General features: G+C 42.9%; 1 pseudogene; it reads right to left on the bottom strand.

Moving 5' to 3' along the window:
* Positions 1-372: 372 nt before the first annotated feature.
* On the bottom strand, positions 373-25,045 carry LOC114397028 (annotated as a pseudogene).
* Between the last annotated feature and the right edge of the window lie 307 nt (positions 25,046-25,352).

Raw genomic sequence — 25,352 nt, 5'->3', positions numbered from 1 at the left:
AACTTTTTTGAACTTAACTTTCTACAACGGTTATTCTTATAATCGCCTTAGTTTTTCGATTATTCTAAGACAATTATTTTTTTTTTTTTGCTTTTTTTGGATTTTTTATTTTGGTTATTAAATAACTGGCCTAGAAATATTGTCACATGTTAAATTTTAACTATCTTAAAAATTCGCAACAATATATAAACCATCAGAAATAAAGTTACTTTTTGATATAAAAATAAAGACTTTTCACTTTCTAAACCATCAATCATCCAACAGAAACAATATTGTCAACCTATTATCGAGCAACTATTGGGAGAGGGGAACAACTACTATTAACTCCAATGACAGCCAAAATTTCAAAAACTAGAGCACATAACATTATATTTAAGAAGGAAAGTTTGAACTAGTTAGTTCACCATAACCATCGGAACCACGACCAAAACCAGGCCTTCCACCAGGACCACCCTGCAATCAGAGTTAAAACATATACATATAAGGAAAACTTGACATGTCAAAGTAGGCCATCACAAGAACTAACTTCTACAAATTTGTTATCAAAATCAGGACAATGCTACTTCACAGATAAACAAGAATTTGGCTTTACATCCAAATAAATTTGCAACTACAGTCAACATTATTTGGACAAAAAGTCAGTGGCAACACCCCTGCCGCCTTCCTAACAATATAAAGAAGGCCATAAAAATTATGAAAGATATAAAAATAATATGAAATAAATTATGACTTTTTGTAATAATTTAACCAATTCAATTGCAAAGAGAAATAAACCAATTAATGAAAATTTTAGAAGTAAAAATGAAGGTATCCATTGACCCCCCCCCCCATCACACACAAAAAAATAACTGCGTAAAATGATTAACTAAGCAATGAATGTGCAAAAAATCTCGACGCTGCAATGAATGTCCCTGATGACTATCCTCAAAGAATGAAAAGGGCAAAACTTATATCAAAGTACATCCAAATGAAAAATAAATTTAATCATACACCTTTTAATTAGAAATTGTCAAATTACAAGGTAATATAGAAAAGACCAAGGGAGGTTCACAAAATTTTCGCTAATCATATGTATAGTCCACAAAGTCATACAGATCCCGATACACATTGTCATGTGCATAATATTGTTAGCATTAGCATCAGTCCTCAATGATGATCAAGGTAAAATTTAAGAGTTAGGATTATGTGAACTAAATAAATGATTTGTGATTCCAAATAACTTTGTAGAATTGCATTATCATTTTCTTATGCTGAAAATGTCATCAAATATAATTTAAAAATTTTCATTTTTACAATCATGCCTCTCCGCAACACTCACTGAAAATCATCTAGTTCAAGCCTCCTTCAATCATCTATCCTTCAATTCCCCCACAATTTTCCTAAGAAGACAACTTGACTTCAGCTTTCAAATTTCTCAAACATAATCAACTTCCAAGAATTGGATAAAATTAACAAATGACCATCCAGTTCATCATATAACAATTAAAGGGTCTGACACATGTTTGCTAATACAACAAATTCAACAACCCATATAATAATTTCCTTAAAAAGAAAATAACTAAAAAAGAAAGAAAGAAAGAAAAAAGTTATGCAAGCATAATCCAGCAGTGCAACAAAGTACTATTGAAAAAGAACAAGAAATAGGGTACCTGATTGGGTCGAACAACATGATTTACATCCTGCCACACAAATTCATATTTATTAATGTCCCATCAATTAGTGTCTTAATCCTCTACATCTTAAATTTGAATTATCGACATGCAAAATATATCTATTACAGATGCCAACAGTTATAAATATGCATTGAGAACAACAACTTTGATTCGAGATAACCATAAGCTTAACACAAACAACCGATGAATTGAACTTGTAGCTAAATATTTTGTTATGAAAATTGCATTAACACTGGATTGAGAAGGGTGAGCTATTCTCTGGCAGAATACTCACCATATGCATGCTACCACAAATGGTACTAGTGTAAACTCCATTATTGTAGAATCGGAAGTCCTTTGATACGTCAAATGCCACACTAACTGGCCGAACAAAAGCAACCGCTTGTTTCAATTCATCCTCAGCACCCTACACCTAAGACAAAACTAAAACCATTAGAAAAACCACATATAGAAGCAGTTGAAGTACGAATGATCTGATTTTGCCATGTCTCCCAAGAGTCAACTATAATGTTACAGTTATCCACACACATCAAGCAGAAGCAGAAACCTATCGATCAGTTTAATTACCAAAGTGATATTGATAGAGTCAATGACTTGAACAACAACATTTTTAGCTGTAAATTTGCAGACACCATCTTTTCCGGTGTAGGGATATGCTTCCTCTGTGTCAAGGCCACTGTCGCAACCTACCCTTCGGCGGGAGGGCGACGCGTGACTCGCGGGATGCGTGTTCCACGAAAGGAATACGCACGGAGTCGCCACCAACGTTTATTTGAGGAAAACGTCGGAAAAACCGGAAAAGACGCGATCTACGAACTTTTAAGTGAAAGGTTCGGGAGTTGTATTTACGCACGGGGAAGGTATTAGCACCCCACACGTCCGTCCCAAGGGACGACAGCCTTTAATCGAATGTGCAAACATGACTTTGATTTTTTATGTTCCCTTTTTATGTTCTTATATCCTTTATACCCTTTTTATATTTTTTTCTTTTTGTGGTCGACAAGGGTGTTTCCCTTTGCTCCTACGTATTCCTCAATTTGTGATGAGGAAATCAGACCTACGTAGTTCTTTTTTATCAAGTGATTCCTTTTTTACTTAAGAGGTGATCATTTTAAGGCGTTGGACCTTAAAAACGATCCATTTTACTTAGTAAGAAATTGAAATGACAAACTTCAAAAACCTATTTTTGTGGACGAGCTTGACTAGGCGAGTTGATTTTAGCCTTAGTTTCACCTTAGTTATTAGTCAATTCGATTAAGAATGAGAAATCCCAAAGAGAAAATGTCCGGTTGATTTTCCGCTTTATTTTACTAAAAGGTATATTTTTGTTATTATATTATTATTTTATCTCTTTTTTTTATTTCCAACGTGGTTACGGCACGACCGAACGGTCGGAATTTATCTTAACCAAAGTTTACGGATCATACAATTCAAACGTTCGGTGGAAATTTATTTTATTTTTAAGTTAAGCGAGAAATGACTTAAGTAAAATGGCTTAAGCACGTCAAAAGGGGGTATAAAAAAGTAAATGAAACAAGAATAGAAATATACAAAACACAATGTGGACCACCATGGGTACATAGAATGAATCGAAAAGCTTGGTTCGAGGTACTTACCCGTTGAAGATCGAAGAACGAATGAAGAACGTCGAAGAACGGTTGAAACCTTTGCGAAATTCTTCATGGAAAACGTTACGGAAACGTTTCGGAAGCGCCTCGGCTTAGATTTTCTTCACGGAAACAATTTTTCCAAGCAAATTCGAAAGAGAGAGAAGTGCCTAAGGGGCTGAACCCTTTTCTTCTTCACTTCCTCCCCTATTTATAGCAAAATAGGGGAGATGCTTGCCGCCCAGTTCGCCCAGGCGAGCCAGGTTGCTTCCTCCAGAAGCAACAGCCTTCTGGAGGAATATTCTGGAGGGCCCAAGTGGGCCTGGGTGCTATTTGCACCCCCCATTTTTACTAAGTACACCCCCTCTGCTTTTTTTTTGTGATTCTTTTTTCGTAAAGTTACGGAAACTTACGAATTTCGTAACGATACTTGTTTTCTTTCCGTAATGTTTACGGAACCTTGCGGATTACATAATCATCCCCTTTTTGACTTACGGAATGTTACGGAACCTCACTAATTATGCAACGATGCTTCCATTTGATTTCCGGTGTGTCACGGAAACTTACAGATTGTGCATCAATATTTTTTTGGTTTTCCGGCATGTCCTGGAATTTCACAAATTGCCTAATGATGGGTGCCAAGCACCTCACAAGGACCAAAGAAAGGTTGTATGTCATCAAGCAAAGGTCCCCGGACGAAATTAGGGTATGACAGTTGCCCCTCTTTACTTGTCTTTTATTGGAAATAAAAGGAAAGTAAAGATAAGACACTAATTTTGTTCCTCTCGGTTGACGAGAGTCGCGGGTGACCATAAAATCTCCACATGCAAATGACTTGTTGTTCCCGAGGGAACAAAAGGTGCAGAAGACGATGTCAGTCTCTACATGCTATCAAGTGTTCTGTCTTACAGATAGCAAAAGAATGTTTATACGGATAACCACTCGGGTATTTCCGCCCGTCGGCGTGACCCAAAAGTCAGTATGACAGATCTTGTGAGTGCGGAAGATAATGTAAATCTCCGCGTGTCATCGGGCCCGCCGCCTCTAGATGACAAAAGGGTGCAGAATGACCAAATTTTGTCTCTGCGCGCCATCGGACACGACTGTGTCTGAATGGCAAAGGGGTGCGGAATGACCAAATTTTGTCTCCGCATGTCATCGGGCCCGCCGCCTCTGGATGACAAAGGGTGCAGAATGACCAAATTTTGTCTCTGCGTACCATCGGACACGACTATGTCTGAATGGCAAAGGGGTGCGGAATGACCAAATTTTGTCTCCGCATGTCATCGGGCCCGCCGCCTCTGGATGACAAAGGGTGCAGAATGACCAAATTTTGTCTCTGCGTGCCATCGGACACGACTGTGTCTGAATGGCAAAGGGGTGCGGAATGACCAAATTTTGTCTCCGCATGTCATCGGGCCCGCCGCCTCTGGATGACAAAGGGTGCAGAATGACCAAATTTTATCTCTGCGTGCCATCGGACACGACTGTGTCTGAATGGCAAAGGGGTGCGGAATGACCAAATTTTGTCTCCGCATGTCATCGGGCCCGCTGCCTCTAGATGACAAAGGGTGCAGAATGACCAAATTTTGTCTCTGCGCGCCATCGGACACGACTGTGTCTGAATGGCAAAGGGGTGCGGAATGACCAAATTTTGTCTCCGCATGTCATCGGGTCCGCCGCCTCTGGATGACAAAGGGTGCAGAATGACCAATTTTTGTCTCTGCGCGCCATCGGACATGGCTGTGTCTGAATGACAAAGGGGTGCGGAATGACCAAATTTTGTCTCCGCATGTCATCGGGCCCGCCGCCTCTGGATGACAAAGGGTGCAGAATGACCAATTTTTGTCTCTTCACTAAAAATGCAAACATGCGTTAGTAAAGAGACAAATATTCCAACTGATTAGAACAGCATATGCTTTTTTTTTAGTGAAAAGAACAATGCGTTTATCGGGGAAGGAGAGTATGTTGATGAAATCCCCCATAACCATAAATGAGATTTTGGATGTTAGCATTTCGTTTCTAAATGACCATTTAGAGGAAACACTGGGTTCGACAAAAATAGAAGAAATCCACTCAAAGTGTATCAATCTCGCACAGGTAAGTGTTTTATCCTAATTCCGAACCATAGATATGTCATGACTTAACTTTGCAAATTATTTCCTATCAAATCAAAAATTACATGTGTGATCATGGATCAATAGGACTTCCCTTGGGAATGGGTTCTTTTGATGGGTTTTTCGGCTTTTGTGTGTTTTTGGCCTTTGATTTTTTTGTTGGCTTTTTCCTTTTCTGTCTTTGTTTAGTGCGGGGCGAAAAAGTCGCTAGCGCACAAGATTTTGGTTGGCAATTAAAGGGGGAAGACCATTTTAGGTCGTGGTTTCCTTTCCTTCTTTTTGTTCATTTGGTGAAAATTTTGTATTGTTCAGATATTGTCCGGTCCAAAGACCTGTCTGCATATTTCTTCTGTTTTCTTTGATCGGGAACTTTCTTCCCTTTCTTCTTCTTTTTTTTTTCTTTCTCCCACTCTTTGATTGGGAATTTTCTTTCTTTTCTTTTTGCTTTCTCCCACTCTTTGATTGGAAATTTTCCTTCTTTCCCCTTTTTTTTGCTTCCGAGGGTAAGGATTATGGTGAGTCAGGATTTCGGCTCAAGACTTGTAGAATGGCTAGACATGATACATGTCAGGGTTTGGTTTGGTTCAAGGATAAAAGGGATGCCCCACATTATTTCCATGACACAAATGCAAAAATGATGATTTGGAAATTTTATGCAAAACTGGTCATGCATGCACCTATGTGGACACTCAAGCGTTAAATTTTTATGGTCATGTGATGCTAGGGCTCAGGATTCATTTCCTCTATTTTAAATCAACCCAATGTTTCCAAAATATGTTCTTTTATCAATTTGTGCATTCATCCGAGTCCATTTCGGGCGTCCGGGGAAATTTCACAGCATTCACCCTTCAGGTGTAGACACATTTTCCAAAAATTGGTTATGATCAATGAATTTTTTTTTTCAAAGAAAAGTTGGAAATCATCTCTTTTCAAAAGCATGTCGGTTTTTCAGCTAGACAACTTATTTTTCTCTTTTTCCCATTTTTTTCTTACTTGCTTTCTTTTTCCTTATTTGCTCTCTTTTTCTTTACTTGCTCTCTTCTTTTCTCATTTGCTCTCTTTTCCATTTCATTTTTTTTTCTTTTCTATTTTTATTTTTATCATGATTTTTGTTTGTTTTATATATATTTTTTGGACGATGTTCCTAAACGAAGAACTCTACACGGTTCCAGAATTTCAAACATCATCGATAGTAATAATATATAAACACTAACGCAACAATCCAAACAAAAATGTATGCACTGTACAAATGACAATCGAAACAACAAAAACAAACATTAGTCTCTCAAGTCAAAACAATAACATATAAATGATAAAAGAAATACGAAAGAAAAACATGAATCTGGGGATCTCCCAGTCATGTATCTCCACTCCCTCCCAAGAAGTCAAGCAAATCGGCCATCTCCTCGTCCTCGTGGGCCTCTTCTCCATCGCCGGGAGCTTCTGGGGGTGCCTCTCCTGCTTGGGCCTCGGGCCAATCTCCGGGCCATGCAACCTCTGCCCTGAACTGGTCTGGAGTAGGGCATGAAAAAAAAGCGAAGCCCTGGCTCTGCATGCTGAGGCTCATCTGGTACAGACAATCATGGGTCTGTACATGTGCTCGGTGGTTGGCCGCCTGCTGGCGAACCAAATGTCGTAAATACTGCTCCATGTCAAATGCCCCAGCCTGGCCAGCCTGATGAGGTGGTGGTGGCGCGCCTGCGGCTTGTGGAGCATCACCCTGAGCCTGTCTCTGGGTACAGTACTTCTCAATAAAAGCCCGGGTGATAGGCGGCCGAATCACCTTGGTAGGTGCAACGGGGACTCCGAACGACTGGCAGAGTCCTGTGATCAGTGTGGGAAATCCCAGGGCCTTGTTGGACTTATCTGGGTCCAAAGGGTGCCTGGTAGGCGCCATACCTGCAAAAATATAGATGGCATTAGCGATCAACTGAGCCACATGGATGCTCATCCGCGTCAGGATGGCGTACACCAGCTAACACTTCGGCAGGGGGAGGTCGGAATTATGATCGCTGGGCAGGATGTTGCTGAGGAGCAACGTCATCCATATCTGGGTCAGGGTGGTCATGTTGGTGCGCATGATTCGCACTCGCCTCCCTGCAGCAGTTCGGGCAAAATCCTGCCCCGGTGTACATAGCAGTTGGGCGATGGCCTCCTCATCGAACCCGTCAGACCGGTTCCTTCTCTGGCCATACTCGCATTCCTGGCCCTCTTCCAACACCAACGAATATCCCAGGAGCTGGCTGATAGCGTCGGCATCAAACGGGATCCACTGACCCCTTACCCAGGATCTCATGTCACGCACGCCCTCCTCTGTTGGCCAAGCATTGGCATAAAACTCAAGGACTATTTCTGGATCGAACTTGGCCATGGGAGTAACCAATGATGTCCACCGCCGGCACCCTATTTCCTCCTGGAAATCAGTATACTCGTCGTCCCTGAGCTGGACGCATCGCTCCCGGAGAAACGATCATCCCTTGATGGCCTCGAAGCGCTGCTGGTGTACAGCGCTCCTAAAGCGGTGACTGTCATACTCAGGAGCGGAACTAGTCCCTTCGGCCGCCTTATCCTTCCTGGACCTCTTTGAGGCAAGCTTCCTCGGGGCCATTTCCTGCGAAGGCAAACATTTGGAAAGTTAGTTTTACCAAGGGATGCTACTCTTAAAACAAAAATGGCATACAACCTCCTCCAATAAATACAAACATCAATGTAAATTTAGAGCAAGCTTATGCGCATACTTCTTTACAAACGTTCACTTGCACAAGACATTCTTATAACTAAGAAAAATGCACCCATATACAATCAAGGCACCTTCGTTACCTAGATTATTTATATGTACTTCCAAGGTGTATTTGTTACCTACATCTCATGCACTTCCTTGGCTAAATCTACATACATGCGTACTCAAAGCATTTGGGGTACCAAAAATTGCACATGTGCACATTCCGGTATTTCTAATACTTATGCATATACAAACTTTGTGATGAATCTTGGCTATCTACACAATAAGGTGATACATTTCATGCTTTACTCAAGTTTTTGCTACCTAAAGCCGCATGCAAATTCAAGTATATTTTCTTTTCCTGACTAAAATTGTATTCAAATTAAAAGGTATTCTTGTAAGGTATTTTCTTTACATAACATGCAACGTATATATATTTTTTGTGAGACATTTTGACTACCAAAAATTACATGTACATACATCCAAGTATTTTGCTACTACACCCAAAGTGTAAATTGCCAAAGGTATTTTGCTACCTATTCTAAACCTACACGTTTATGATGAGCAAAATTCCTAAACATCTAGGCGTAGGGAAATTATTGTAGCGTGGCTCATAGCTGATTGATGGCCAAAAAGGGTAACTTTACCCAACATGCACCTCCTCTTGTGTTCTTTTGCATAAAAACTTTGGTTCCTAGGCCTAGGATATATGTGGGGCAATTACTCTAGCCTTTTTCGGGAATGAATGCATGTCCCAAAAAATAGAAAATATGTGCAAACCAAAATGCCCCATGGGTTGTTTCCTTACAAAAGTCACGCGCTAATGCCATTGAGGAATTTCACCGAACACTTGGTGGGCGCGCGTTTAGGCATCAATAGCAAGAGAACGGGGACAATGTGGCATGCCCCATTGCTTCAAAATGCATTATAGGCCTAGGGCCATCCCATACAAACCCCCAATTCAACCTAATCAAGCAAGAAAACAAACCAAAATTGCCCCACATATTTGAGCACATTCCCACAATTTAGAGCACCAAAAGGAGATCAAAATACACCAATGAAAAGCTAGAAAGCTTAGGGATGGAACACTTACTTGTTGGTGATGAACAAAGGCGCAAAACGGAATCAAAAAATGCGAAAAATGATGACCCTAGGGCTGCAAACTCGTCAATCTCGTGGGTATGGCTTTTGAAAGGGGGGAAAAGAAGTTTTTGAATGCAAAAACGTCCCCCCTTTTGTCATTCTTATAATTTAGTGCAGGGATGGCTCGCCCAGGCGAGCTCAGCTCAGCCAGGCGAGCTAACCTGCATTTTTTTTTTTTGAGAGGAACATTAACCATGCCCCCTCCTTCCTTATGGTTTAGCGTCTTGCTTAACTTGAACTTACTTAAGTTAGAGTTAGGCGTTGATTACTTATTTTTAAAACAAACAAATAGTAAGACAACTGCGAATACAAAGGATACGGGGCTGCCTTGCAGCGACGTTCTCTACTTGTCTAGCGCAGAGAAAGGGCAACGATCAGTCGGTCGTGACCCCATCCCCACTTGCATCCGTTCCTAAGTACCTGCAAGTAATAAACAACCAGGTTCGGCCAATCTTGACTGTGTCATTGTCTTACCTTGATTGGTTTCTGCTGTCCACATTTGGTCCTCACCCCAGAAGGTAGCTCAAGATGATCCTGCCCCTGTCTTACCACAACAATATGCATGCGTATGCGTATGCATGAATATTTTCAAACGCAGCGAATCTTAGCAAAAGTTGGTTTAGGTTCAATTTTAATTAAGCGCTTGGGGCATCCCACGAACTGAGCGGAAGGGCTCAGGTGATCACAAATCAAATGCAAGGTTTGAAACCAACGTGAGGACTAAAGCCTCGAATCCACGTTCATTTCTTTGAAAGATTGTAACGAGAGATACAGCAGACGGGAAATCCCTGGGGGAAATCCAGAAAACGCATAAAGATAAAGAACATGCAGCGACATCCTTAATTGCCCCAGCTTCTAAGCATAATATCGCTTGACGACATCAGAATTCACGGGTGAAGGTAACTCTTCACCATCCATGTTGGTAAGCACCAGGGCTCCTCCGGAGAAAGCCCTCTTCACAACAAAAGGCCCTTCGTAGTTCGGGGCCCATTTCCCTCATGGAACTTGCACAAACGTACTTTCTTGTCGAATGCATTCTTCATTCTTTTCTGGTATAAGCGCCCATGACTCATGGCCGTTAAGCGCTTACCCTCAATGAGGTTGAGCTGGTCATAGCGCGTTTGAGCCCACTCTGATTCCTTTAATCCGGATTCTGCCAAGATCCTTAATGACGGGACTTCCACCTCAAACGGTAACACAACCTCCATCCCATATACCAATGAGAACGGTGTTGCCCCAGTTGACGTTCGCACTGAAGTTCGGTAACCGTGTAACGCGAATGGGAGCATTTCGTGCCAATCTCTGTATGACACGGTCATCTTTTGGATAATCTTTTTGATATTCTTATTGGCCGCTTCCACGGCTCCATTCATCTTTGGCCGGTAGGGTGTGGAATTGTGATGCTGGATTTTAAACTCCTCACACATTTCCCCCATCATCTTGTTATTCAGGTTGGTGTCGTTGTCCGTGATAATCTTCCTTGGCAAACCATATCGGCAGATGATCTCTTTCTTAATGAACCTGACCACTACACCCCTCGTGACACTGGTGTAGGAAGCCGCCTCGACCCACTTGGTGAAATAATCTATCGCTATGAGGATGAAGCGATGACCATTCGAGGCCTTGGACTCAATGGCCCCGATGACATCTATTCCCCACATGGAGAAAGGCCAAGGAGCGGACATGACATTCAGAGGATGTGGTGGGGCATTGACATTATCTGCGAACGCTTGACATTTGTGGCATTTCCTCACATGGACACAACAATCACTTTCCATGGTAAGCCAGTAATAACCTGCTCTCAGGATCTTCCTGGCCATAGCATGCCCGTTGGCGTGTGTTCCAAACGAGCCCTCATGGACTTCCTCGATCATGTGATTTGCCTCCCTGGCATCCACACACCGTAGGAGTGTCATGTCGTGATTTCTCTTATACAGTATGCTTCCGCTCATGAAGAAACCGGCTGCCAACCTTCTCAATGTCCTCTTATCATTGTCGGCAATCTCTGGCGGGTATTCTTTGCTTACGACATATCGCTTGATGTCGAAATACCAAGGCTTTTCGTCCTGTTCCTCTTCCACTTGGCAACAATGCGCGGGTTTGCCACGACACCAAAATTCAATGTAGGGTAGATCCCCGTGCGGTGTTAGCTGGAACATAGACGCCAAAGTAGCAAGTGCATCCGCCATTTGATTTTCCTCGCGGGGAACATGATGGAAGGAGATCTCATCGAAGGTCTTAGCCAATTCCTTGATATAGGCTTTGTAGGGTATCAGCTTGGGATCTCTAGTTTCCCATTCCCCTTTCAGCTGATGGATTACCAATGCCGAGTCGCCGTACACCTTGAGTAGTTTGACATTGGAGTCAATCGCTGCCTGGACGGCTAGGGCACATGCTTCATATTCGGCCATGTTGTTGGTGCAGTCGAATCCTAGCCTGGCTGTGAAGGGTACACATTGATTGTCCGGAGAGACCAATACTGCCCCAACGCCATGACCTAGAATGTTTGACGCTCCGTCAAACCATACGGTCCATTTGTCCCGATCTTCGTCCAATTTTTCCTCAAACAAGGCCATGATGTCCTCATCCGGGAACTCAGGATGCATGGGCTGATAGTCGTTAGGCTGTTGAGCCAAATAATCTGCTAAGGCGCTTCCTTTTATCGCCTTTTGGGTGACGTAGACTATATCAAATTCGGATAGCAGGACTTGCCACCGGGCGATTCGTCCCGTGAGAGCTGGCTTTTCAAAGATGTACTTAACCGGGTCCATCTTGGATATCAACCAGGTAGTATGGCTCAGCATGTACTGCCTTAGGCGATGGGATGCCCATACTAAAGCACAACACGTTCTTTCGAGCAAGGAGTAATTCATCTCACAGGTCGTGAACTTCTTACTTAGGTAGTAAACAGCGCGCTCTTTCTTCCCGAATTCGTCATGTTGCCCCAGCATACACCCCATTGACTCGTCCAAGATTGTCATGTACAAAATGAGAGGCCTTCTAGGTACTGGTGGCATAAGTATGGGAGGATTCATAAGGCACTTCTTGATCCTTCCAAAAGCTTCTTGGCAATCCTCATTCCAGCGATCAGTTTGGTTTTTGCGTAAGAGCTTGAACAACGGCTCACAAATGGTGGTGAGCTGCGATATGAACCTGGCAATATAATTCAAGCGTCCCAGGAAACCTCGGACTTGCCTCTCTGTACGGGGTTCTGGCATCTCAAGGATAACCTTTTCGGGGTCTACCTCTATCCCTTTCTGGCTTACAATGAAACCAAGCAATTTCCCTGATTTGACCCCAAAGGTACACTTAGCGGGGTTCAACCTTAATTGATATTTCTTAAGCCTTTCGAACAACTTCCGCAGGTTGACAAGGTGTTCTTCCTCGGATTTAGATTTAGCAATTATGTCGTCCACGTAGACCTCGATCTCTTGATGCATCATATCATGGAACAAAGCTACCATGGCCCGTTGATAAGTTGCCCCGGCATTCTTGAGTCCAAAGGACATCACCTTGTAACAGAACGTCCCCCACAAGGTGACGAAAGTAGTCTTTTCCATATCCTCGGGTGCCATCTTTATCTGATTGTAACCAGAGAAACCGTCCATGAAGGAAAATAAAGCGAAATTGGCCGTGTTATCTACGAGGATATCGATGTGTGGTAAAGGAAAATTGTCCTTGGGACTGGCCCGATTCAGGTCCCGATAATCCACATACATTCATACTTTCCCATCTTTCTTAGGGACCGGTACGATGTTGGCAACCCATTCTGGATACCGAGCGACGGCCAGAAATCCAGCGTCAAATTGCTTCTTCACTTCTTCTTTTATCTTTAAGGATGTTTTGGGCTTCATCCTTCTCAGTTTCTGCTTTACCGGGGAACACTCGGGATTTAGAGGTAATCGGTGCTGTACAATGTCAGAACTCAAACCGGGCATATCTTGGTATGACCAAGCAAAGATGTCTTGGTAGTCTTTTAGCAGGATTATTAATTCTTCACGGATAGGTGCGGTAATACCTGTGCCTATCTTCACTTCCCTTTTTCCACTGCCAATTCCTAAGTCTACTAGCTCTGTTTCTTCTTGATGAGGCCCCATTTCTTGGTCCTCATGGGCGACCATTCTTTCTAATTCTGGGGGAAGTCCCACATCCTCATTTCCTTCATCTTCCATTTGATTCATTTCTTGCTCGAAGTCGATAAGCGGGTCCCAGGTATTAGTACCTTCGGGGGACTCGTCATCTGATCTGCCGTTTCAGAAAAAGAAGTGAACATGCAAATGAATGAGAATAGGTAGAGACGTAGGAACAGATGAAGAAAGGTCCTCGTATTATAAATTCAAAAACAAAAGACACAAAGCCTTAACAAAAGGAAAAACTCTAAAGCCTAGGCCCAACTATAGAGCTTTTAAAACCGTAAAGGTTTACATTGTGCTCGTTGCGTAAATGCCGGGGCGTTCCTCCACTCGCCAATTTCCCAGCTGGAAATCAGGAGGGCATGGTCGTACCAAATCCAATGTACTCGGAACATCATCTTTGCATATCACGACCACTTGACCTTTGTCTCCCAGACCCGCGCTTATAAAGCTTCTACTTATGTGGCAGGGCGGGCTTCCTTCACTTTCTTGTCTCCAACGCGAGCTTTGACCACTGCCCTTCCTTCTCGCGATGCTTCTTTTCATATCCGCCTGAGTGGGCTTATAGCCTAAACCATACTTCCCACGATTTCCTTTGGCATTTATCAGGCTAGTTATGCCGCCATTGTCTTTGCCTAAACCCATTCCGGGTTGGTAACCGTTCCCCAACATAACCCGGGCCATCATTACTGCTGCATCGAACAGGCAAGGATGCCCAGAGAAGGAATCCACGGAGGAAATGCTTACCACCTCAAAAGACTGGAAAGCGGTTTCTAATGATTCCTCAGCGGCCTCCACATAAGGCATAGAGGATGGGCAACTTACCAAGATATCTTCCTCGCCTGATACGATGACCAAATGCCCTTCCACTACGAATTTCAACTTTTGGTAGAGTGTAGAGGGAACAACTCCCACTAAGTGGATCCACGGGCGCCCCAACAGACAGCTGTAGGGGGGGTTAATATCCATTATTTGGAAGGTGACTTGACAGGTGTGGGGGCCTATTTGTATTGGGAGATCGATCTCTCCCCTAACCTCTCGGCGGGTGCCGTCGAAGGCACGAACCACCATTGAACTTGGCTTTAAGTGGGAAGCATTGAATGGTAATTTCTCCAAAGTGCTCTTAGGCATCACGTTTAAACTGGAACCATTATCGATGAGCACCTTGGCTACGATATGGTCCATACACTTGACTGATACGTGTAAAGCCTTATTATGCCCTCTCCCCTCGGCGGGGATTTCTTCTTCGGCGAAGGCAAGATAGTTGTTGGTAGTGATATTGTTGACCAGCCCTTTGAAACCTTCTACCGAGATATCTTGGGCCACATGGGCCTCGTTCAGAACTTTTACTAGCAGAGCCCAATGAGGCTCGGAGTTCATAAGTAACTCCAACAGTGAGACCCTGGCCGGGGTTTTGTTGAGCTGTTTGATAACCTTGAATTCGCTCTGCTGAATTATACGGAGGAACTCGCTGGCTTCTTCTAGCGACACCTCTTTTTTACCATCCTTTTTCTCCGGGAGGCCTTTTGCCGGAATATCTTTATTCGAAGCGTGGGGTGCTTCGCCATCTTGTTCCTCCACCACTTTTCCTTTTCCCTTGACGTCCGCGGGTTGGACTGGTAGGTCCGGAGGCGCGAACACACGACCACTACGGGTCACACCACTCAGTCCCGTGATATTTGTTACTTTAGCTGACAACGAGCTGACGTCGGTGGCTTCTTCTTCCTTCTCCCTCGGAGGTGTATATCTCCATGGGACTGCATGGCTATTTTGGTACGGGAAAGGAACAGGTTTGGCTACTAAGGGGTGTCCGGGCTTTTGCGAAGCTGCGCTTTTAGTGAAGTATATCACCAAGGGTTTGGGCTTCGCAACACTGCTCCCATCCGTGGACTGCATGCATAGATGCTGCTCTTCTTTTCCTGCCGACTTCCAGTCGACCTTGATCTATCATCCGCTGTAACAACTCCTCTACTCCCAAACACGTCTCCATGTCATGCAGCTCGCCAGAATGTAGCAAACAGGAATCCTCCTTACACCCACTATGGGGAATCACACCTCCCTTTTGTAGGGCCTCGAAGATAAACCTCCTAGGGGTTGCCACATCCCTTAAAGGTTTAGACTTGCGCGGTCTATCGGACTCAACGGCGTTAATTGCTCCCCCTCCATGATTGGCGAGCGGGTTGGTTCTCACATTGGGCCAATCCTCTTGGAAGGTCAGCCATCCAGCATCCATCAAATGTTGGACCTTGTATTTAAGGGCCAAACATTTTTCAACGGAATGTCCCGGGACACCCCCATGGTACTTGCAAGTTGCATTAGGGTCATACCACTTTGGGAAAGGGGGTTGGAGGACCCTTCCGGGAGTTACCACGGCCAAATGATTGGTGATGAGGGATGGTAAGAGGTCTTCGTACGTCATTGGGAGTGGGGTGAATTCTTGAAATGGCCTCGGAGGGAAGTTCCTTGTCGTGTTGGAATTACCGGCCGGGCGAGTCGTGTTTGGAGTTGGAACTTGGGGAGCTTTCCTCTGGGTGGGTGCCTTGGGCTGCATGGGTGTTGAACTAGAGGGGTTCCCAGTATGAGCCGAGAAGCTCGGGTGATGTTGCCCGTACTGATGGGTACCATGAGGTGTTTGCTGGGGTTTGACCCACGCGGGTGTTGAAGAGACGGCATGGGCATCTCCTTCCTTCCTTTTTGCCCCTGTTGCCCCGATTCTTTTGGCATTCGCACTCGTGGAGGAAACGTAATCAAACTTTCCTCTTTTCAATCCTACCTCGATTCTTTCCCCGGCGAATACTAGGTCCGCAAAGTTGGACGGCATATAACCTACTAGCTTCTCATAGTAGAACACTAGCAGAGTGTCTACCATCATGGTGATCATCTCTCTCTCAACCATGGGAGGAGCTACTTGTGCCGCCAAATCTCTCCACCGCTGCGCGTATTCTTTAAAGGTTTCACCCTCTTTCTTGAACATATTCTGCAGTTGAGTGCGGTCGGGAGCCATATCGGAATTGTACTGATATTGCCTTAGGAAGGCAGTAATCAGATCCTTCCAAGTACGGATACGGGAAGCTTCCAAATTAGTGTACCACACTACCGCGGCTCCGGCCAAGCTATCTTGAAAGAAGTGTATTAATAGCTTCTCATCGTTAGAGTGTGTGCCCATCTTGCGGCAGTACATCTTGAGATGGTTTTTGGGACAAGTCATCCCTTTATACTTGTCGAAGTCCGGCACTTTGAACTTCGGGGGGATAACAACGTCGGGTACTAAGCAAAGATCCGTCATGTCTGCGAACGGATAGTCCCCAAATCCTTCCACGGCCCTCAATCTTTCCTCAAGGAGATCGAGCTTCCTCCTTTCTTCAGTTGCCGAGGGCGGTCCTTCCGTGGACAAAACTATTGGTTGTGTCGCGATGTTGGGTTGAGGCAACGTACTGGGTGCCGGCCCTTCGGGGATCAGGGGATAGAACTCGACATCCCTTCGAGCGTAGTCTTGAGGGTCTTTGTGGCCTTCTTCGGGCTGTTGAGGAGGCTCTCTTTCAAGGACGGGAGAAGCAATATGGCCTGCATCGTCTTGCAAGACGGGTGGTGAGTAGTTGGGCGGCAATCCATAAGGGTAAGCCGCTCGGTTGTATCCCAGGTGAGGGCTGCCATCGTGCCCCAGTGTGTCCCTTCCCCGTCCTACTATGTTTGAGGGAGGATGGTGCGCAGTTGCCAAGAGAGTTGGGTCTGCTTCGGCAGCCGAACTGACAGCGGCAGCGGTGGCCGCATTCTTCTCCATGAGCTGCCTCATACCTAACATGGCCTCCATCATGGAGGCCATTTGTTCTTTCAGAGCCGACATGTCGGCTTTCATCTGTTCCTGTGTCTCCTCTTGATCACCCATCGTTCTAGATTTGGATCTGGTGCGATAGGGATGCCTTGTGGCACGTTTAGTTATGGTGTTTTTCCCTAAAAAAACCAAACGTGAGGAGTGGGTAAAGAAAAAAAAGAAAATGTATGCTAGAGATGAAATGCAGGAGTGATTTGATTTGCACAAGCTTTTTGGAGTAGAAACATGGGACCAACTCATTTTATTTCAAAAAGAAAGTCGTATCTAGTCAAGGTCTGAGAGACCATACAAGTTTCCTAACGATTTCTAATTATGTGGGCCATTAAGTCTATCATATGCTGACAATAGCCGAGAAGCCCATGAATCTCTTCGGGGGCGGAGTAGGTGTCCGCCATTGCCTTGGCCCTCGCTAACAAGTGGGGAAGTTCTTGACTCCCGTTTAAGGTAAGAGCAAACCGATCCATCCACATGGTTGCCTCTTGGTGTAAAGAGTCGATCACCCTTCCTCTAGCCTCTTTTTCCGCGTATACTTGAGCATACTCGTCCGCGATCCTATGCTCGTGGGCCGTGGCTAGACCTAACTCTTCTTGGTACTTTGCGATGATAGCTAGCATGTTGGTCTCCGTCTCGCATAAACGCTGAGACAAGCTTCTTTTGGACCTTGAACAGGCAACTAACTCCTCTTTCAAAACCATGCTATGTGCTCGCGACTGGTCCCTCTCTTCCCTTCGCAGCTTGAGTTCACTATTGCTACCCCACAGAGCTCCGCGAAATTTATTCCGGCCATAATCTTCCTTGCGAGCCCTCTTGGTCTCTTGTTCAAGGGCCCTTGTGGTAGTTGCATTCTCTTCCCGTAACCCGGCACACTCCTTCCGAATGTGTGTAGCGGCCAACTTGAACTTCTCCTTGGCAAGTTTCGCCTTTCCTAACTCGCTTTTGAGAGCTTGGACTTCTTCGTCCTCTTCCGGTGCCTCAAAACTCTCTTCGCTGACGACTTTTAACTTGGCGAGCCAATCTAAACCTCGTATATGAACTTTCAGCCATTCATGGTAGCCACCAATGATGCCATTACGAATGCCTCTAAGTTCTTGATCTTTCCTTAACGGGGTTTCCCATGCCTTATGGATTCTTTGTATAGTCTTGGAATTTTGTGCGCCGAAATCCCTCACAAGGAAAGGAGACATGCTTTCTTCCGTCGGTGCTCCCCTCATGGGGTACCCTAGTTGTCTTATAGCGAGCGCGGGATTGTAGTTAATACAACCCCTCGTTCCTATCAGCGGAATGTTTGGGTATCTTCCACATGAGAAAAGGACTCCTTCTTTTCCTTCCTTCCATCGGGGGAACTAACTGATTGTTCTACCTCCTATCCCGGCCAAAAGCTGGTCCCAATCTATTCTCCTCTTTTCAGTACACGAGCGATGGCTCAGGAGCAGACATGGATGTCTTGTGTCTTGTTGGAACAAGTGCGAAACCAACCAAACACAGAGGGCGGGCAAGCAACAGATGATCCGTGCGCTACTCTTTTCGCACCTTCGGTCAAATGTGTCAAATAGATCTGCCAAGACAGCTACCACCGGACTTTCCTTGCTATGGTGGTAGGCAAGGAAAGCGTTGATTGCTGCTAGGTCCACCAAACCATCCACGTTTGGAAAGAGGACGACCCCAAAAATTAGCAAAGCTAACACATCCATAAACGGGATCCAATCTCCTTGATTGGCCATACCCCTCGCCTTGTCTTCTAGGTACCCCCGTGGTAGGCCCGCTATGCCGTTCTGAGTCTGTTTTATGCGGTCCAAACCGCTTGCTGAATCCTTGACCACAGTTGCAATTCTGCTCAAAGAGGGGAGACACCCGGAGGAAAGATATGGTTTTCTTCCCCCGAGAGGACATCCTAGAATTTTCTCAAATTCTTCAATGGTTGGTACTAATTGGAAATCTCCGAATGTGAAGCACCTCAAAGGCTGGTCGTAGTATTGGGTGAGTGATGCTATGGCTTCTATGGACACCTCTGCTATGGTCAACTCTAAGATCTTTCCGTAAGTCTTGCGGAAAGCTTGCATTTGGAGAGGTTCCATCAACCGCCCTAATTCCTTGATGCTGGTGGTATCTAGGCTTTTAACCTTGACTTGGTAGAACCTCTTGTCGGTTTGATTTGTTCCCATGCTTACTAAAGTGAGACAAAAGCTGGTGCAAATCAAAACTCCGATATCTCATGGGTGGGATGCGGGGGCCCGAGGAATTGTCTCCTTCTTAGATACAACGTCCAGGGGTAGCAAAGTGCCCCAACATACATTTTTAAGAAGGCGACACGGACCCTCCATTGGTTTGTTTACAGAGGGGATCAAGACAGAACCCATATGCGATGCATATGCAAAAGACGCAATACGGGAATGTACATAGTATGACAATATTCACTGAACATAAGCAAAAGGGTATATGATACTTATGCATGGCAGTGTGAAAAATGGCACGCAACGTGTTTGCTCCGTGCCCCTATTTAAGGGACCTATAAGGGAGAGAACTAACTAGGCATTTAGTGATAACCCCCAAGGTAGTCATATCTCTTTTGATAGTTTCTAGAGGTATCATTCTCTTCGAAGAACATATTGCAGCAGTAGGGACTACTAGCAACAATAAGTTTTCAAAGAGAAAAGCTCTAGATGAGGGTTCACTGTAATCAAGCAAGTCGGAGACCTAGCATGATCACAGATTCACCTCCGCTCCTTATGTTCCCATGAACCCGGGTATAGGGCCCTTTTTCACTCACAGTGTGTGCAAATAGTGTTGGTGTTTGTGTGCATCAAATGAATAAATATTTACCTCATGCATACATTTTAAAACACACTAAAAGCAACAAAGAGTTTATATACACAAGAACATAATGAAGGGAAACCAACAAAGGGATAAGTCACGGTAAAACATTGCACAAGATTAAATGGCCTAACTCTCTAAAAACAGTCCCCAGTGGAGTCGCCAACTGTCGCAACCTACCCTTCGGCGGGAGGGCGACGCGTGACTCGCGGGATGCGTGTTCCACGAAAGGAATACGCGCGGAGTCGCCACCAACGTTTATTTGAGGAAAACGTCGGAAAAACCGGAAAAGAGGCGATCTACGAACTTTTAAGTGAAAGGTTCGGGAGTTGTATTTACGCACGGGGAAGGTATTAGTACCCCACACGTCCGTCCCAAGGGACGACAGCCTTTAATCGAATGTGCAAACATGACTTTGATTTTTTATGTTCCCTTTTTATGTTCTTATATCCTTTATACCCTTTTTATATTTTTTTCTTTTTGTGGTCGACAAGGGTGTTTCCTTTTGCTCCTACGTATTCCTCAATTTGTGATGAGGAAATCAGACCTACGTAGTTCTTTTTTATCAAGTGATTCCTTTTTTACTTAAGAGGTGATCATTTTAAGGCGTTGGACCTTAAAAACGATCCATTTTACTTAGTAAGAAATTGAAATGACAAACTTCAAAAACCTATTTTTGTGGACGAGCTTGACTAGGCGAGTTGATTTTAGCCTTAGTTTCACCTTAGTTATTAGTCAATTCGATTAAGAATGAGAAATCCCAAAGAGAAAATGTCCGGTTGATTTTTCGCTTTATTTTACTAAAAGGTATATTTTTGTTATTATATTATTATTTTATCTCTTTTTTTTATTTCCAACGTGGTTACGGCACGACCGAACGGTCGGAATTTATCTTAACCAAAGTTTACGGATCATACAATTCAAACGTTCGGTGGAAATTTATTTTATTTTTAAGTTAAGCGAGAAATGACTTAAGTAAAATGGCTTAAGCACGTCAAAAGGGGTATAAAAAAGTAAATGAAACAAGAATAGAAATACACAAAACACAATGTGGACCACCATGGGTACATAGAATGAATCGAAAAGCTTGGTTCGAGGTACTTACCCGTTGAAGATCGAAGAACGATGAAGAACGAATGAAGAACGTCGAAGAACGGTTGAAACCTTTGCGAAATTCTTCACGGAAAACGTTACGGAAACGTTTCGGAAGCGCCTCGGCTTAGATTTTCTTCACGGAAACAATTTTTCCAAGCAAATTCGAAAGAGAGAGAAGTGCCTAAGGGGCTGAACCCTTTTCTTCTTCACTTCCTCCCCTATTTATAGCAAAATAGGGGAGATGCTTGCCGCCCAGCTCGCCCAGGCAAGCTCAGCTCGCCCAGGCGAGCCAGGTTGCTTCCTCCAGAAGCAACAGCCTTCTGGAGGAATATTCTGGAGGGCCCAAGTGGGCCTGAGTGCTATTTGCACCCCCTATTTTTACTAAGTACACCCCCCTCTGCTTTTTTTTTGTGATTCTTTTTTCGTAAAGTTACGGAAACTTACGAATTTCGTAACGATACTTGTTTTCTTTCCGTAATGTTTATGGAACCTTGCGGATTACATAATCATCCCCTTTTTGACTTACGGAATGTTACGGAACCTCACTAATTATGCAACGATGCTTCCATTTGATTTCCGGTGTGTCACGGAAACTTACGGATTGTGCATCAATATTTTTTTGGTTTTCCGGCATGTCCTGAAATTTCACAAATTGCTTAATGATGGGTGCCAAGCACCTCACAAGGACCAAAGAAAGGTTGTATGTCATCAAGCAAAGGTCCCCGGACGAAATTAGGGTATGACAGCCACCATTGTATTTAATGCATTCAAAGGCTTTGGATGGCAAGCCATCATTACAGCCAAAGTTATTGAAAGCACTAACACAATCCACTAGCTCCTACTTAGAAAGACTGATATTCTTCCCAAAGGCATGTGCGTAATCTGCCTCCAATGCACCAGTTGTGCTGCAGTTAGAAGAATGATAAATTATAATATTTTACTCATTCCAAACAGTTTCTCAACCTCAAAAAGCAACCTGAATGTCCAGGAAGATCTGCAGTTGCCTTGATCTTTAACATGGTTGACTATACCTTCTTTTCTCCAGTCTTTCTGCATGCACACAAGAAAGAAAGAATATGCTAAAATGACCCATGCATATAAAATGAAGGAATCACTACAGTGATGGTTTAATCATATATGAAAAGCCAGTTGTGTAGCATGGCAGGAAATACAACTCATACAACAAGTATGCCAATGCCACATTCTACTTCTATGCAATGCAATCTCTATCTACTCGGTTACATGATCAGATATTCACATCATTTTATTCTAATCACAATTCCCTTGTACAGGTTCCCATTTTCCAAAATGCGCATTATTCAGTTGACGTTTGAAGTTCATTAATTACACGAAATGAAGCAGTAACAGATAGAGTCGGCGAAACTACCTCGTCAAGAAGAACAACATCGGTGAGCCTGTGGTTGCCTTTGAGCGTGGCAGAGCAATTCTGAGGAGCGCCAAGCTTGTGTCTGGTGAACTCCTCCCAAATCTAGTCAGCAAAATCTGCGAGTCCAGAATTTACAATTGCACATTCAGTCAAAATCAAAGTGAGGATGAGAAGAGAGTGAATTAGTGATTCAGTGACTGAGGAACATAAGATTGGTGAGAGACCTCCTGTTGGTGGATCTGATGAGTTTAAGATTATTAGAGAAGATCCGGAAGCCGTTGCGGATCTCGTCGACAGAATGGTAGCACTTGTCGTGGCGACAAGCGAAGCAGGCGAAGGAGAGAGCGTGGTGGCTCTGCCTGATCACGTCCAGCACTTGCGACTCCAAGTCCGACACCAAACGAATAGGGTTGGCATCATCGAAGGTGGAGCAACAGCAGATTGATGGTTTTCGGCTGCAAGCGCGTCTAGGGCACTTTTATCTCAGGGAACGAAGACGGTCATCAATAGAGACCGTCGTTGTCTTTATGCAACATTATTACAAAATTTCCACTATGTTAAATTTGTGGTGATTAGAAAGTATGTTAAAATATATTATTGAATTAGACATATTTTTTGTGTTTACAAATATTGAAAAGTTCAATATTTTAGTCTTGGTTGAGGCGGCTAGGAAAGTGAAACTTCTTGAATAGGCATAATGTGAGTTGGCCAAAACACATTGGATAAGTTCACTAGAAGAAATCTGCTGGTTAACAGGGTAATATCCTTCATCACATTAACTAATCTCCACTAAAGTCTTCATCAAAATAATTAATTCCTATTTAATTACTTGATTATCGGTTATTTATGGGTACATTTTTTACTTTACTATAAAAAATGCAGTTAGTTTTTTTTTTCTTGTATGAGTGTAATATTAGACCTTTTTACAAAAGTGGTATTAAAAAAATATTTACACAAATAGATTAATTTCAAAACTATTTACATCGTATGGTTTATTTTTGTCACCTAAGATACAAGATATGTCATCCTGAGTGGCACTTTATACTTATTTTTGTCCTGTAGTAGAATCACGCTTCTTGTTTGGCCGTTGTATTTTTTTACATCGTTATACCTACGATCGATTACATCGATTATATTTATAACCGATGTAGAATAATTTTTTTTTTCATCAGTTGTAGACATAACAGATGAAAGAAAGTGTGACCAGCTCCACTAAACAAAAAACATAATTTAGCGACCGATAAACTTGGTCTCTAAATCATCAAATTCGGTCACTAAAACTGATAGCGACTGAATTATGAGTGTCGCAAAAATCCTACTCGCTAAGCCCTAAGCAATCCAATAGAACTTCGATCGCTATTTAGTGACTAAAATAGTTAATCACAAGTACCTACAATTCAGTCGTTGCATGTTTGGTTGCTACTTTGGTTGGACCAAGGTGGCCAATTCGGTCGCTAATTACTAATTATTTTAAATGTAAATTTAATTTAAAATCTTATTCGGTCACTAATGCAGTCACTATTTAATATTTGATTCTTAAATATAAAATAAATTAAAAATACAATTTGATCGCTATTTAATAATAAATTTTAAAATAAAATAAATCGGTGAAAAAATACACTTGAAAAACGGCAGTAGACATTCAACTTGTATTATTACCTCATTAAAGGAGTGATTATTTCCTTGTAAATGTAAGATAAGACTTCTTCTAGATCAAACATTTGAAAGGAGATATGTTTAGTGCAATTTCTCTTACATGGACATTATTTTCCCTCAACTGTAGGAATGATTTCAGATCCAAAGTCGTTGGGTGTAGGATATCTCCATTTCAGAAGCCTGAGTAAAACATCTATCTTGAATACATAAACCCCTATAGATGCAATATATGGTGACCTTTTTACTTCATGGGGTGGCAACCCGAGCACAGAGGTATCTACTTGCTACAGAGAAGCAGCAAGAAAACATGATTAAACTGAGAGTAGAGATAAATATATTATGATCACATTATTATGCCACAATACAACATATAATTTTAAATATTTGGACCTGCAAGTTTGCAGGACTAGTTCATACTCGTAATTTCTAGAATATGTCAACAACACACCTTTCCAAATCCAACGGCAGGTTCACCATCAGGCGGTGGTCGTGAGATCACAACATTCACCAAAGTACCTGCATAAAGTGAAAACAAAAACAATGAAATATGCAAATAAATTTTCATAGACATGCAATGAACAAGCATGCGAGGAAAAAGGTTATAGAGACTTCAGTCTGTAAGTTAGGCCTGATTCTCTATGAGAATGTGGGACTACAAATTGGTTGTAAAAAAATAACACAGCAAATTAATATTAGTTCACACTTCATAGTGAGACAAGCAAACTAAATAAAAAATTACCAAATTTGGAGCACTCCTTTCTCATATCATCAAGAATCTCTTCATATTCTTCATCATCTTTGACCTCATCAGAAGAAATTGTGAGAGTTAAACATACCACCTTTGTTGCCACTAAGGCTGGCTGCAACATAAGTTTCTAAGAAATCAAAGGTATAAAGGAGTTAGAATTTCAACAATTTGTTGAAGTTTATTATGTACCTAGAGGGAAAAAATTATGAGAATTATTTGTTAACAATCTATCAGGAGGGCCAAAATTACCAATTTATAAAATTAAGGAAACTAAATATTACAATTAAAATCCATAAAACACTATTACAAAAGTGCATTTTCACGTCGCCTTATCTACATCGATTATAAAAAAATCGATGTAATAAATGATACAGTGACATTTTTGAAAATAAAGCAAATTTTTTTAATCCAATTATGGCGGCTTTTAC

Source organism: Glycine soja, chromosome 18 (assembly GCF_004193775.1).
Source record: "Glycine soja cultivar W05 chromosome 18, ASM419377v2, whole genome shotgun sequence".
NCBI lineage: Eukaryota > Viridiplantae > Streptophyta > Magnoliopsida > Fabales > Fabaceae > Glycine > Glycine soja.
This window is presented reverse-complemented; position numbering and strand designations above follow the sequence as displayed.